The sequence below is a fragment of the Eublepharis macularius genome, chromosome 7, assembly GCF_028583425.1.
Source record: "Eublepharis macularius isolate TG4126 chromosome 7, MPM_Emac_v1.0, whole genome shotgun sequence".
NCBI lineage: Eukaryota > Metazoa > Chordata > Lepidosauria > Squamata > Eublepharidae > Eublepharis > Eublepharis macularius.
In genome coordinates this window covers 67,208,238-67,223,682 of record NC_072796.1, presented here as the reverse complement: position 1 = coordinate 67,223,682, position 15,445 = coordinate 67,208,238, and the positions used below count along the sequence as shown (strand labels likewise).

Below are 15,445 nucleotides of genomic sequence, written 5' to 3'. Positions count from 1 at the left end.
CAGGGCCAGGGCCTTTTCAGTCCTGGCCCCAGCCTGGTGGAACGCTCTGTCAATGGAAACCCGGGCCCAGCGGGACATATTATTGTTCCGCTGGGCCTGTAAGACAGAGCTGTTCCACCAGGCGTTTGGTGATTGAAGGGGGCGGTGCCATGTCGGCCTCCCACCTTTGGGGTGGGGAAAGTTCTCCCCACCACTGCACCTTGTTAATTTGTTTTATTATTTGTATATTGATTTGAGTTTTTGTTTTTATCAATTTTAACTGTTCACTGCCCAGAGCCCCTGGGGATGGGCGGTATATAAATTGAATAAATAAATAAATAAATAACCTATGTTCTTTTTCTTTAAAGAATTATTAAGCAGCAAATCCCCAAAAGAACCCAATAAAGTTCACGACATTCACAGAATCTATTCATGGAAGATTTCTTGAAATGAGCTCAGTATGTGCTTTACTGTAGGCGTGTACGTGAGCACATGCACAAGTACATTGGCAGTACAACAGGGGAGTAGAAGATCTGTGTGCCTGACCCTCATAGCTCCATCCAGTCCTCCCCCTCTAAAGCATGAGTAATGTGTACCAAATTGAGGGGAAGAATTGGGATATGGGAAGCATGTGCCCAAATCCACTGTTCCTTGTAATCCTAAGTGTTTGTTTAATCGGTATTTTATTTATTTATGTATTTATTTAAAATATTTTTGTGCTGCCTTTCAACCCAAAAATAGGGATCCCAAGGCAAGGACCCAACTTTAATCCTTTCTGTGTCAACTCAAAATAGTTTACAATACCCTCCCAAAGCCAAGAAAATACTCTCTCCCCAAAAATCCCAGAACAGCACATTTTAATAATTGCCTGCCTGAAAAATCTCTCACACAAACCAGCTCACTTGTTAAACTGACAGAGGTAATCTTGGACCTGGTATTAGAAACTCCTTGATTTATAATTCTGAGAGATTTCAACTTCCATGCATGGGGGTCTTCTTGGATCATGACTTCATGACTTCCATTGCAACCAAAGAATGGTCCCACTTACATATCGTAATACACATTGTATTGGGGCAGGTTCTCATTTACTTTTCTGCGCCAAACTGAAAACTGATAGTCTGGTTAGTGGAATTGAATTAAAGCTGTTATATAGTCAGACCATAATCTACTCAAGTCTTACAATAATGCATCTTTCTTCCTTTGAAAGATGGTTAATTATTTATGATGATGCACCCTGTGAGACTTATGAAGCCCATCTGACGAAGAGAACTGTGATTCTCAAAAGCTTATGCTACAGTAAAAATGGTTAGTCTTAAAGGTGCTACTGGACTCTTCGATTTTGCTACTACAGACTAACATGGCTAACTCCTCTGGATTTATGAATCCCATGAGATTCTAGAATACTTGGGGGAATTTGAGAAACTAGAATGGCACTTGCTTGTTGCAGTAGCATAGATAATTTTGGATTTCTCACCTTGACTGTTGTGGACAGGTTCCTTGAGTTTATGAAGGCTACCACTTGTAAATAAAACCCTTACTCATTGCAGCTGCTTAATTATATTAAATATATGAGGCCCTTGTTCAGCAGGGTTATTGACATTCCATTGCTTGAAGGGAAATTACTCCAGGCTTTAAAAGAAGTAGTAGTTAAGGCTTTACAGAAAAAAAGTTCCTTGGTGAAAGAAGTCTTGGTCGAGTAGTCTATCATTAGTTTCCCATTGTTGAACAAGATGATCAAGCAGACACTTGTAGAGGATTCTCAGCTATTTATGAATGATACATCTCTCCTTAATCCCTTTCAGTCTGTCTTCAGACCTGCTTATTGGGCAGAGATAGTTTTAATTGTGCTAATGGAAATCTGCATCTGCAGAAGGACAAAAGAAATTCTTCTCTACTTGATAGATTTGTTCTTGCCTTTGCTACGATTGACCATTCAGTCTATTCTAGAGCATTTGATAGGCATTTATGGAATGGCCTACAGATGAGTTCAGATTTGGTTTTACTAACTGGATGCAGAGAGTTTTCACTGGGGAGTCAGAGTCATTTCACTGAAACAAACTTTGTTCTGTTCCTCAAGGATTTTATTTTAATTCCAATGCTGAATGTCTAGGTGAAGTTAATTAAATGTTTTTGAACCTTTAGGGATAGCTGATGAACTCAGCTTTACTTATCATTAACTAAGCATCCAGAAACAGACATCTTTGACCTCAATGTGTGCTTGAATGCAGTAACTGTGGATCAGGAAGAACAAGCTGAAATTAAATTGAGGCAGAACAAGTGATTCTTGTTGGCAGTACTGATAATCTAGATGGAATTGAACTGCATTTGTTTTTGAATGGAATATGGTTGATTCTCTCCACTCATGTTAAGAGCTTAGGAGTGTGTTTAGATCCTACTTTGTTAATGGAGAAGCTAGTTAGTACTGTCTATGAGTATCTTTCATCTGCATTTGGCTCATAGGCTGTGTTCTCTTAGACTCAGCTGATCTTTCCACACAGATTCATACCACTGAAACTTCCAGGTTGGTTGGTTTATTTATTTATTATTTAATTTTATTTCTATTCTGCTCTCCCCACAAATGGGCACAGAGCAGATCACAACATTTTGAAATATACAATAAATAGAGTAAAATTACAGCAATATAACATTAGTAATGCCTAGATTATAAAACAGCCATGCACATTCTGCCCCATCCTGTCAGACTAAATGACCCGTGGGGCAGGGTGGCCAGTCTTAGATGGTTACAGAACCCTGGGGGGGATTTACTCCTCCCCTGCATGGCAAGAGGCCGATACAGTACCTTAGATGGCCCGCCCGCCTCAACCACCAAATGCCAAATGCAATGTTTACTGCAATGTGATCTGTGGACCTGCCTTATAGATCAATTTTAAAGCTCCAATTGGTGCAAGATGCAGCTGTCTGCCTGTTGGCTGGGATTGAGCAATGTTATACATATTGAGCTGCTAGTAAAATAATTACACTAGTTTCCAGTATGCTCCAAGTTTCAATTCACATTGCTGATTCTTCCTATAAATCCTTTTATGGCCTTGAACTTACAGGCCTCTCTTTTTGTCTCTCCTCATGGGCCAATTTAGATCGCTCAAGAGTGCTAGTTCCCTTTATTCAGCTTAATTGTATAGTTATAATTAAGGTTTGTGGTTTCTCTGTTGTGGCCCCCTCTTTGTAGAATGGCAACTGGAGAAGGTAAAAAAAGCTCTTATCTCATTAATGTTTTTTAGTGCATGCCTAACTGTGTAGTTTCACAGAACTTTTAGTAATTAACTATAATGTGTGTTTCTTTTGGTATTGGTATTGTTATTATATCTTTAATGTACATATAATTGATTTTAAGGTGTCCTAAATGAAGAGTAGATAATTAAATAAATAATCTGGGTCTAAATAAATGAATGAATGATCTAGGGAACTGAACTGCCTTAAATAATACTTTAACTGCATTAAATAATTAAATAAATGATCTAGATCTAATTGGCTAGTCACCAGGTCTGGACTGGTGACTAACCAACTAACATACATCAAAGAATTCTTAAGGTGTTAAACCGTAGTATTGTTGGTTTTCTAACAAAAATCTGCAACTTTCACTAAAATAGATGTTATTACCTGAGTATTGAAAGAAAGCCAACATAACTCTTTTAAAAGGATTCATGGGGAATTGTAAGCATCTGGAAGAACTGTCTTGTTGAGGAATATTCAGCATAGCTTTTGCAAAATAAAGTCCTGCCTCACAAACCTTTTGGAGTTCTTGAATACATTAACCAATCCATTTCAATGAATGGATTGAAATGAGCTAATAGACCTATCGGAATCTAATGAAAAGGGTTCCAATGTAAACTTAGCTGTGGTAGCATAAGAGGTCACCTGTTCAGATATGTGGAGGAAAAATCACGCTGTGACTTCTTCTTAATGGAGGGTAGAGAAGCTTGTTGTGAATTTCACCATGAATCTTTCAAGCGTAAATTCCCAAAGTAAGGTACAATGCAAAGAGTCAAATATGAATCCTATCATAAATCAACAGAATTAGCAGTTACACATAATAGATGGTGAGGGAGTGTCAGTCCCTGGCAGGTAGACCCCTCAAGCCCATCCACAGTGAACACACGTTAGTTCCAGCAAAAGTAGCTTTATTAGAATCTATGCAGTTCAGGTCTGTACTCCATCACGGAGTTTGGCAGAAGTGACAATTCAAATCAAGCACTCTCTGTTATAGTTGATTTTCCCACGCTCCAAATGACACTTAAGGTTTTGGCGCGCAAGTCTTGTGAGAATCTATTTAGTTATATTTTTTTAAAAAAAAATTTTATTGGATTAGATTCTAATATCATTCAGCACATTCATTACCTCCTTGTAAGTCTATTTCTAACCCCCTCCCTTTCCTCCCCCCTTTTTAGTTGCCTTCCAACAGTTTTCCAACCCTTAGTCTATTTTATTACTTAATTACTTAATATCTCATATACCCTGTTAAACACACACTTAATACTCTTTTCTCGAAACTTATTAAATCTCTACTAAAAATATCTCTATATCTCTATGGTACAAGTTTCCCTTTAAATACCTCAGGTAAACCATATATTCTACCTAAAATAATGCTAGCATAATCATATATATTAGCAATCAAGATATTAAAAATATAACATTACATCCATTTTACTTTCCGATTATCTAAACTCTTTACTTTCCACAATCCTCCTGATTCTAATATTAACTTAAATTCTAATATTCTATTACACACCCATCTTTTACTTTTTCTTGTTCTGAGCTTATTTTAAGTCTATAAGGCAACTGTTATACTCAAATATCTATTATATTCTCTTTGCTTAAACTATATATTGTACATAATATCTAGCTAGCTTAATCTTATATATCTTATATATCCATAGTAAAACATCTATTATTTAATACTCTATAATTTTTACTTTTATCATAACCCCAATGGTAGCTTAGATTTCTATAATTATATTCCCCCTTTCCCGGTAAAGTCACTTCTCTCTTCTTCTTCTATTACATTTCAATAATTCTCGAACTGCCACAGTTCCCCTTTCACGTCCCATTTTTTTTCTAGATATTGTTTCAATTTCTCCCAATCTGCATTAAATTGTCCTGGATCAAGATCTTTAAGTTTTCTTGTCATTTTGTCCATCTCAGCCATGTACAGCAATTTATAGATCCAATCTTCTGTAGTTGGTATTTCTTGTACTTTCCATTTCTGCGCATATAAAAGTCTTGCTGCTGTAATCATGTAAAATAACAATGTTCTATACTGCATTGGAACATCTTCCATTCCCAAGTTCAGTAGCAGCAATTCTGGGTTCTTATTTATTTGGGTTTGCAAAACCTCATTAATTACTTCAATTATATCTCCCCAGTATTGCTTCGCTACCTCACAAGTCCACCACATGTGGTATAATGATCCTTCATGTTTTTTACATTTCCAGCATTTATTCGACATATTAATATTTCCTAGCGCAATTTTCTTTGGTGTCAAATACCAACGATAAATCATTTTGTAGACATTCTCTTTAATACATGTACATGTTGTAGTCTTCAAAGTCGTTTTCCACAGGTATTCCCACGCCTCCATCGTTATTTCTTTGTGAAAATTTATAGCCCACTTCACCATCTGGACTTTTACTGTCTCATCCTCTGTAAACCATTTTAAAAGTACTTTATAAATCCTTGAAATTTCCTTTTTACCTTCTTGAAAAATTACATCTTCTAATTCTGAATTCTCCATTCTTATTCCTCCTTTCAAACAGTCCGAATTGTAAAGATCTCTGATCTGTCTATATTGAAACCATCCATAACATGGAGACAGTTCTTCTTCCGTTTTTATTCTCAATTTTGAAAATTCTACTCGAGTTATCTCCTTGTAGGTTAAACATTGCTGCTCATTATCAACAGCTCTCGGATCTATTACTTCGTACGGAACCATCCAAGAAGGAATTCCATCTTGTAGGTAATTTTTATACTTCTTCCAAATTGTGAAGAGGCTTCTCCGGATATAGTGGTGTATAAACATAGAGTCTGCTTTTACTTTATCGTACCACAAATATGCATGCCATCCAAATGTTTTTTTGTATCCCTCCAAAGCCAATAACTTGCGGTTTTTCAACGTCATCCATACTTTTATCCATGCCAAACATACTGCTTCGTGATATAGTCTTAGATTGGGCAGCTGCATTCCACCTCTCTCTTTAGCGTCCTGCAGTACTTTCATTTTCACACGAGGTTTCTTGCCTGCCCACACAAAGTCCGATATTTTCCTTTGCCATTTTTCAAATTCTTTGGAGTCTCGGATAATTGGAATTGTTTGTAACAAGAACATCACTCTTGGCAATACATTCATCTTTACTGCTGCAATTCTTCCCAACCATGACAAATTCAACTTATTCCATTTTATCAAGTCTCGCTCTGTTTGTATCCACAATTTCTCATAGTTATTCTTAAATAAGTCTATGTTTTTCGCAGTTAGTTCACTACCAAGATATTTCACCTTATTTGTTACTTCACAGTCCGTTATTTCCATTAGTTCTTGTTGTTTCTGTTTAGTCATATTCTTACATAGTATCTTTGACTTCCTTTTATTTACATAAAATCCTGCCAAATCTCCAAATTCCTTTATTTTCTCCATTACCTTTGGCATGTTCTCAATTGGGTCGTCCACAATTAACGTTATATCATCCGCAAATGCTCTGACCTTGTAGGAAAACTCTTTTATTTTTATTCCTCGGATTGCATCATCTTCCCGTATCTGGATCATCAATATTTCCAAAACCAAAATAAACAACAATGGTGACAAAGGGCAACCCTGTCTTGTACCTTTACCTATTGTTAATTTTTTAGTCACATCATCATTCACCACAATTGCTGCACTCTGGTCCCTATAAATTTATTTCACTGCTCGTATGAACTTTTCTCCCATTTGCAGCTTCTCCATAGTGGCAAACATAAAGTCCCAGTTCAAGTTGTCAAATGCTTTTTCAGCGTCTGCGAAGAAGAAACCAACTTCTCTATCACAACGCTTGTCATAGTATTCAATAGCATTTATAACTGTCCTTAAGTTGTCTTTGATTTGTCTATTTGGCAAAAATCCAGCTTGCTCCTCCACAATAAATTCAGACATCCATCCTTTTATTCTCTCAGCCAAAATCTTCGCAAAGATTTTGTAATCATTGTTCAGCAACGAAATTGGTCTATAATTTTAAACTTTGGTCAAATCCTGTCCCTCCTTAGGAATCAATGATATATTAGCTTCTCCCCAAGTATCGGGGATCCTCTGATCTCTCATGACTCCATTAATCACTTCTTTCAGGAAAGGCACCAGTTCATTAGCCATTACTTTATAGAATTTAGCTGTTAGTCCATCCGGACCTGGTGCCTTTCCTAATTTTGTTGACTGAATTGCCTCTTTTATTTCCTCCTCCGTCACTTCCCTATTCAATTTTTCTCTCCAGCTTTCAGAAATTGCAGGGAGCTTCATCTTTTCCAAATACCTCGTTATAGAGTCTTTATTCACTTCCTTTTTTTGGTACAGCTTTGCATAAAATTTAAAAAAAGCTCTACTAATGGCTGCCTGCTCCAAATATGTCTTATTCTCCTCGCAAATTTTATTTATGATTCTCTTTTCTTTTCTTCAGTTGCCACGCCAAATATTTCCCAGGCTTGTTTGCACCCTCAAACGACTTCTGGTTCATTCTCTTAAGATTCCATTCCAATTCCTTGTTATTCATTGCCGTCAATTGTTCTTGTAGGATTTTAATATCCTGGTATATCTTCTTTTTTCCGGGTCTCTTCTTAAGTTGAATCTCTTTGGCTTTTATTTTCTCCATAATCTCTAACCTCTTCTCCTCTTTTTTCCTTCTAGCTCTTGCATTTAAATTAGTATGCCTCTGGTCACTGCTTTATAAGTGTCCCATACCTTATTAGTCGAAACTTCTTTGTTCATATTATGTTGTATAAAGAATCTGGTCTCTCTTCGTAACAACTCAATGTTTTCTTCTTCATGCAAAAGATCTTCATTTATTCTCCATCCTTTTCTTTTATTTCTTTTCCCAAATCTCCACATAATTGGGTTGTGATCTGAACCTACCATAGGCATTATTTCCACATCTTTAGTCCATAACGCTAAGTCTTTGGAGGCCCAGATCATGTCAATTCGTGATGAAGTAAAATGTCTTGCAGAATAAAATGTATATTGTCTAGTTTTGGGATTCTGTCTCCTCCACACGTCTTCTAAAATCTCTTGTTCCTTTATTGCAAAAAAAGACTTTGGTAGTAATCCTCTTTTCTTTTGTGCAGTTCCTGATTTCTTATCTTCATCCAAGTTGGTAACTCCATTGAAGTCTCCAGCTAAAATTATCTGATCATAAGATAGTTCATCCAGTTGTTTTCCCAAGTCCTCAAAAAAATTTTCTTTTGCTCCATTAGGTGCATATATTCCAATCACCAACACCTTTTTTAAATTCCACATAATTTTCACTGCTAAATATCTGGCTTCCACATCGCTCACTACGAATTTTGGCTGTAATTCTTCTTTTATGTACAACACCACACCTTTTTTCTTTTTTTTTGAAGCAGCCACAAATTCACTTCCCAATTTTGCAAACTTTAAATACTTTATATCTTGCTTTTTAATATGGGTTTCTTGCAAACATACAATGTCACATTTTTGTTTTAATAGCCAGTGGAAGATATTTTTCCTCTTATTAGGTGAGTTAAGTCCATTTACATTCCAAGATATTATTTTGCACTCCATAATTATAATCTTGTCGTTGGTAAGTCCTTTACATTGTCCCTAATGAACTTTTCCATCTCCAATTCAGATCTGATGCGCTTTTTAGCTCCTCCAAATTCGAAGGACAGTCCTTCTGGTATTTCCCATCTATATCTTATCTTCATGTCCTTCAAAATCTGGACTAAATCTTTATATTTTTTGCGATCTAACAGCACCGATCTGGGCAATTCCTTCATAATAATCACCACCTTGCTGTTGACCTCCAATGGGTCCTGGAATTGTTTACTCACAATCATTTCTCTTGTGTTTCTAGTCGTGAATTGCACAATCATGTCTCTTGGTAATTTCCTCTGGGTCGCGAATCTTGAATTTATTCTGTATACCACATCTAGGAAAGCCGCAATTTCTTCTTCCTCTTTCCCCAGGTATCCAGCCAAAACTTCTGTAATCTGTTCTTGGGCAGATTTTCCTTCATTTTCCGGCAAACCACGAAATCTCAGTTGTTTCTCCATATGTTTACTTTCTGCTACAGCCATTCTGCCTCTCATCGCCCTCATCTCAGTTCATTGCGTGTCTGCTAAAGTGTCCATTGCATTTTCTACTACATTAACTCTTTGCTGTGTGGCTTGCGAGTCATTTTGTATTTTTTCCATACCTTTCGTCAGTTCCGCCAATTCCTTCTTAAGTGTCTCTTTAAACTCTTTTGCCATCTCTTGTATCATATCTTTAACTTCTTTGTTTCCTTCTGAAACTTTTTTATCCAAACTTTCAATTGCTGCTTGCCACTCCTTTTTCGACATCGTGGGGCTAGCTTTGCCTCGCTCCCACGAGTCCGCTCTTTTTCTTAACTCCGTGGCATTTAACTTTATATACTTTTACTTTTAAAAGTCCCGAATTTGATCTATTCCTTTAAGAAAAAAAACCACATTTACACAGTCCAAAATGTCGGGCGTCTATTTAGTTATGACTATATATCACTATCAGGTATACAATAAAGTATTCCCAGCATCTGGGAATAGCAGTGAAAGCTGGCATCTAGACACACCAAGGTCACGGTTAGCAGAGACTCACATATTTCTCTAAGATAATACAGGAGGCCCGTTCTGTGTCCTAAGTAAATAACATCTGCAATATGGTTATGAATGAGCAGAGAGAGTACACATCAGTTTAGTAGTCAAAGTCAAAAGAGTTTATTGTCTATAGCCATAGGCCGTCACAATTCACCAAACATTGACTAATAAACAATTAAGTCCCTGATCACAGTTTATATAGGTTACTAAAATTAATTAAAACAATACAGTATGCCAAACTGTCCCAGGGATCATGAAGCAGCCTCATTCAGTACCACCTTAGATCTTATCTTTTTGGCTGCAAGTGCAAACTGAGAGACTCTATAGGACACATGATTATCAGTGTCAGATAACAAAAACACAATCTTCTCGATTTCAGAGTATGTGTTTGTCACTGATAGGATTCTAGCCAAAAATTTAGCTCTGGGTACACTATATAATGGACAATAAAGTAGGTAGTGGGAAAGGTTCTCGGCTGTAGGTAATCCACAAATGCAGGTGCGATGTTCCATAGGGGTGTGAGAATAGCACCCTGCCAAAAGAGCTGTCTGCATCATCTGGAAGCGCAGAGCAGTGAAAGACACTCTGAGGTTGTAATGAGAAATACTGGCTAGGTAGGAAGATCTTGAATGGTCAAATTTGATTAGTTTAGTAATAAATCAGCATAGCTTCAGCATATTGTGGCACAAGCAATAAAACAAACAACTATGGCATGGCTATACAGAGACATGACATTCTGCCCCCCCCCCCACAAAGATCTTCTCTTTTCTTTAAAGGGGTCTAGGTTTGGGAGCATTCATGTTAGAGTTTTCGACCTACTCCTGGTAGCTGGGGTCAAAGTATTTCCAATGTACAAGGTAATAAAGTTTATTGTGTTTAAGTTTTGAGTCCAGAATGCTCTCTGTTTCATGATGAACTTGGCCATCCACTAGGATGGGGTGGGGGGCTCCCCGTTCAGGATGCCATTTGTCTGGAGGGGGAGCTTTCTTTAGAAGGCTGAAGTAAAATACTGGCTGGGTTTAACATAAGTTCTTTGGTAGTTCCACCTCTACTGTCACTTCATTGATTACTTTCTTAACAGGAAATGGTCCTAAAAATTTCCATCTGAGTTTCTTCCTGGGTTACTCCCCTCAGAGGTATTGAGTAGAGATATACACATAGTCTCCTTTCTGCAATTTCCATTGTGGGGACCGTTTCTTGTCAGCAAACTTTTTGTAGTCCTCTTTGGCTTTGTCCAAAGTCTTTGTAATGATTTCCCATTGAGCTGTTAGGTTATACCACTATTCCCCTAGATCTCCTGGTTGCTGGGGAGTAGGGGTTTGGGAAAAATGCATTGCAGTTCTTTCATAGCCATGTGCGATCATGAAGTGAGAAGCACCTCTGGAACTGTGTACTGAGTTGTTATATGCATATTCAGCGAAAGCTAGAAAATCAGTCCAATTATCTTGTTGATAATTGATGTAACATCTTAAGAATTGTTCTAACACTTGATTAGTCCTTTCTGTTTGTCCGTAAGTCTTAGGATGGTGGGCGGAGCTAAGCCCTTTTTCAATCCCTGCTCATTTGAGTAGCTCCCGCCAGAAGTTGGCAATGAATTGTACTCCACGGTCGGAAATGACCTTATTTGGAAATGAGTGCAGTCTGACAATGTGCTGCATAAAAGTAGCTAGTTTCTTTGCAGTGGGGATGGTAGTGCAGGGTATGAAATGAGCCTGCTTGGAAAATAAATCCACAATCACCAATATTACAGAGTTCCTCTTGGAAGGGGGGAAGTCGGTGATAAAGTCCATTGAAATTACCCACCAGGGTCTGGCAGGGGTTTCTAGTGGCTGTAGTAGTCTTGGGAGTTTCCCTTTTCTGGATTTCCCCATGATGCATGTTTGACAAGAAGATATGTACTGAGAAATGTCTTTTCTCATATTTGGCCACCAAAATTGCCTTTGTGCCAGATGCAGCGTTTTTAAATATCCAAAATGCCCAGCCAGTTTGGAATCATGACATTGTTTCAGTACTTCACTTCTCATACTGGCTAGAATATAGAGTTTATTGTTCTTGTACCAGTTACCATTTGCCCCTTGTAGTAATTCTGCTTTGGGTGCCTCATCCCCCTCCTTTTCAGTTTCCTGCCTAACTTTGTCCTCCCAGACAGGGAGGTTGGGCGGAACAGTTTTGCTTTTCTCTTGGCTGCAAGTAGTTACTGCCCCTTCCAACTGAGCGGACAAAAACATTGTGTCTATCACCTCCTCCCTCTGGCTTTTATGTTGGGGTATGTGTGAAAGCGCGTCTGCTAAGAATTTTGTTTTGCTGGGGAAGTGTTTCAATGTGAAGTTGAATTTGGAGAAGAATTCTGCCCACTGAAGTTGCTTGGCACCAAGTCTGTGGGGATTATGTAAAGCTTATTAGTTTTTATGATCAGTCCATACTTCACATGGCACTTTTGCTCCTTCTAGCCAGTGCCTCCACGTAGACAGCGCTAATTTAATGGCCCCAGCCTCTTTGTCCCATACTACCCAATGGCATTCAGTATCAGAGAATTTTTTGGACACATAAACACAGGGGTGTAACTTTCCATCGTCATCTGCTTGTAACAAGACTCCTCCCATTGCTACGTCACTCGCGTCCACTTGTACGATGAACTTACGGTTCTCATTGGGGTACTGCAGAGCAGGTTCGGAAATGAACACTCTTTTTAGTTGGTCGAATGCTTCTTGGCATTTTTGCAACCAATTTAATTTTGCACTCAGTTTGGCCCCTTGTAACCCTTTCCCTTTGGTTTTGAGTAAATCAGTTAAAGGTAGGGAAATATGGGCAAAGTTTTTAATGAGGGTGTGATAGAAGTTAGCGAATCCTAGGAAGGATTGTAACTGTCTTCTGGTTTTGGGGAGCTACCATCCCACTACTGCTTGGATTTTATTTGGATCCATTTTTAACGCATGCCCCAAGAATCTATAGCCTAAGAAATCCAATTCCTCTTTGTGGAATTCATACTTTGACAGCTTTATAGGCAAATGATTGTCTTTCAGGGCTTTTAACACTTTCCTGACCAGTTCTACATGTGATTTTTTATCCGGAGAATAAATCAACACATCATCTAAGTAAACCACCACACCTTTGTACAGGTAATCATGTGATACTTCATTAATTAAATTCATAAAAACATCAGGGGCCCCTTGGAGCCCGAACGGCATCACCCTGTATTCAGATTGCCCCAAAGGGGTGTCGAAAGTGGTTTTCCATTCATCCCCCTTACCCTGAAGTAAGCATCCTTTAAGTCCAATTTAGAGAAGATTTTCCCTTGAGCGACCACACTCAGTAAATTGTTGATGAGAGGGAGGGGGTATGCATTCAATATTGAAACAACATTTATTCCTCTGAACAAAACTGGAGCGGCATGGGGGTAGCTGGCTGGGTGGATGAATCCTCGCACCAGGTTTTTGTCAATGAAAACTCTAAGCTCCTCCCGCTCCTCTCTGTTCATTGAGTACAGTTTTCCTTTCGGAAGTTTTTGTCCAGGTATGAGTTCAATAGTGCAGTCCATGGCATGGTTGGGGGGGGCGGAGTTCATTAGCTTCTTCCTCCTCAAACATTTGTTTCAGATCCCGATACTCGGGAGGGATCTGCTCTATTTGCTCTTGTGTTAGCAACACTGGCTCTAATAAAGGGGGAGCATTTCGGCCCCACTCTGGGGCCCATTCATGCGCTCGGCATTCCCCTTTCTCAAATACCAACAACCCCTTCTTCCAATTGATTTGGGGGTCGTGATCCTACAGCCATCTGATCCCTAGTACCAAGGGGTATTTAGTGGCTGTGCTTACTATAAAAGTCCTGGATTCCCAGTGATTTCCCATGCCTAACAGGGTGGGTTCTGTTTGATAGCTAGCGAGTTCCCCTTTCATGTGGGACCCATCCATTTGTTCGAATACACCTGTTACGTCTAGTCCCAGTCCAGTCACTAGAGCAGGGGCTATTAGATCTTGAAAGCAGCCCGAGTCTATTAACGCTCGTACTCGCTACTAAGTCTACGTGTAGCCCGCCTGAAAGAATTCTGTCTTCATTCTTTCTGTCCAGTCATGTATTTTGGCTGCATATCACCTGAATTCAGTAGCGTATTTGCGCACCAGCCTGTATCCTTGCCAGATCATTTTGAGTTTGGTTCTAGCCCTTTCCTCCTCCAGAGGATCTTCGAATTGGGCCTTCAAAGCCCATACAAATGCCTCTAGAGTCCCTAATTCCAGTGCATTGACCTCGTATAGGGTTATATACCATGCGGCCACAGGCCGGTTCAGATGTGATCCCAAATGACTTACTTGACTTGGTTTGTTTGGGAAGAGGTGACCCCAATTCCAGAAGAACTCTAAGGCTTATATGATGAACAATCCCAGCTTTTCTGGGGTCCCGTCAAAACTCATGTCCAGTTTTGGCCAGCCTGCATGCATACGTTGAACAAGGGGTCCCCCCCTTGTGGCATCAGTAGTCTGTGTGCTTGGACATTTTGTGGCTCCGGTGGTGGAGATACTGTCCATCCATCTGGCAGAGGTGGTAACACTGGACTCCCCCCATGATTGTGGTCCCAGTCTGGCTTGGTAGGGGGTTCCCCCCTGTTATGACCTGTACTTTCTTTGGGGTAGATTTTTCTTTTAATCCTCCCCTTACACCCTCTGGGTAGTTTGCTGCCACCAGGAATATATTATTCCAAAATATTTTATTCAAATTTCCCCTTTGGTAACGTGTTTAAGCATCAGGCTCCTTCGTGGTTCTATGTGGCCCTGAGGATATGAATGGGATATAGCAATGACAGCTACACTGGGATATAACAAAACAAAATAAATGTTTATTTTTCAAGAAGCATATTGGTTTCATAAAAGTAGTTCTTAGTTCTTAAAGTTACTTCCTATAAACTCATTCACACAGATCTCTTCTAAGGCTTCACACACAGTTAGCCTCCTTCACTAGACTCAATAGTTCTCTCACAAATACTTCAAATATAGGCAGCACACAGCTAGCCTCTCTTTCTCTGACTCTCATTCACAGAAATATTAAACCTGCTCAGGCAGCACACAGCTGGCCTCTCTTTCCCTGACTGAGTGTCCTTTCACAAACATGCTCAGTTCAGGTTCCACACAGGTTATATTTCTGTCATAAACATGTCAACATATTCAGGCAGCACACAGCTAGCCTGCTTCCTTCTGACTGGAACCTTTTCTCTCTGCTCTCTCAGTCTAAACTGCATTCACTCCGCCCACAATCTCAGTCAACCAATCATATCGCTCACTCATTCCTCTCTTTCACCCCCACTCTTCACCTAGCTCAAACCAAGCATTTAAAGACACATGCACACATTTACTTGGAATCATTACACCCCCTAAGAAGTTGCTGGGCGAGGAGAACCTGCGGTGGTCGGGCCCTCAGTTGTAGCATCGGAACTTGAAGTGGTAAATTGTGAGGAGGCAGGCCCGGTTCGGTCCCAATCAATATTCGCTGTGGCAGGCCCATAAGCATTCTTTGGCCCGGAGGTACTCCTGGGGCTCTCGGGAGCAGTAGGCCCTGCTATGATGTTTGCCCGGGTGTGCGCACCAGTATTATTTGGGGTTGTCTCAGAGTTGTCGGTAGCTGCGCTGCAGTGGTAGTCCTGAGAGTTGTATGCATC

At 39.4% G+C, this 15,445-nt stretch overlaps 1 protein-coding gene across 3 annotated transcripts in view; it reads left to right on the top strand.

Moving 5' to 3' along the window:
- The window catches only part of ANKRD12 (ankyrin repeat domain 12), a 135,948-nt gene that overhangs the window by 109,359 nt on the left and 11,144 nt on the right, over positions 1–15,445 (top strand). The window lies entirely within an intron of this gene.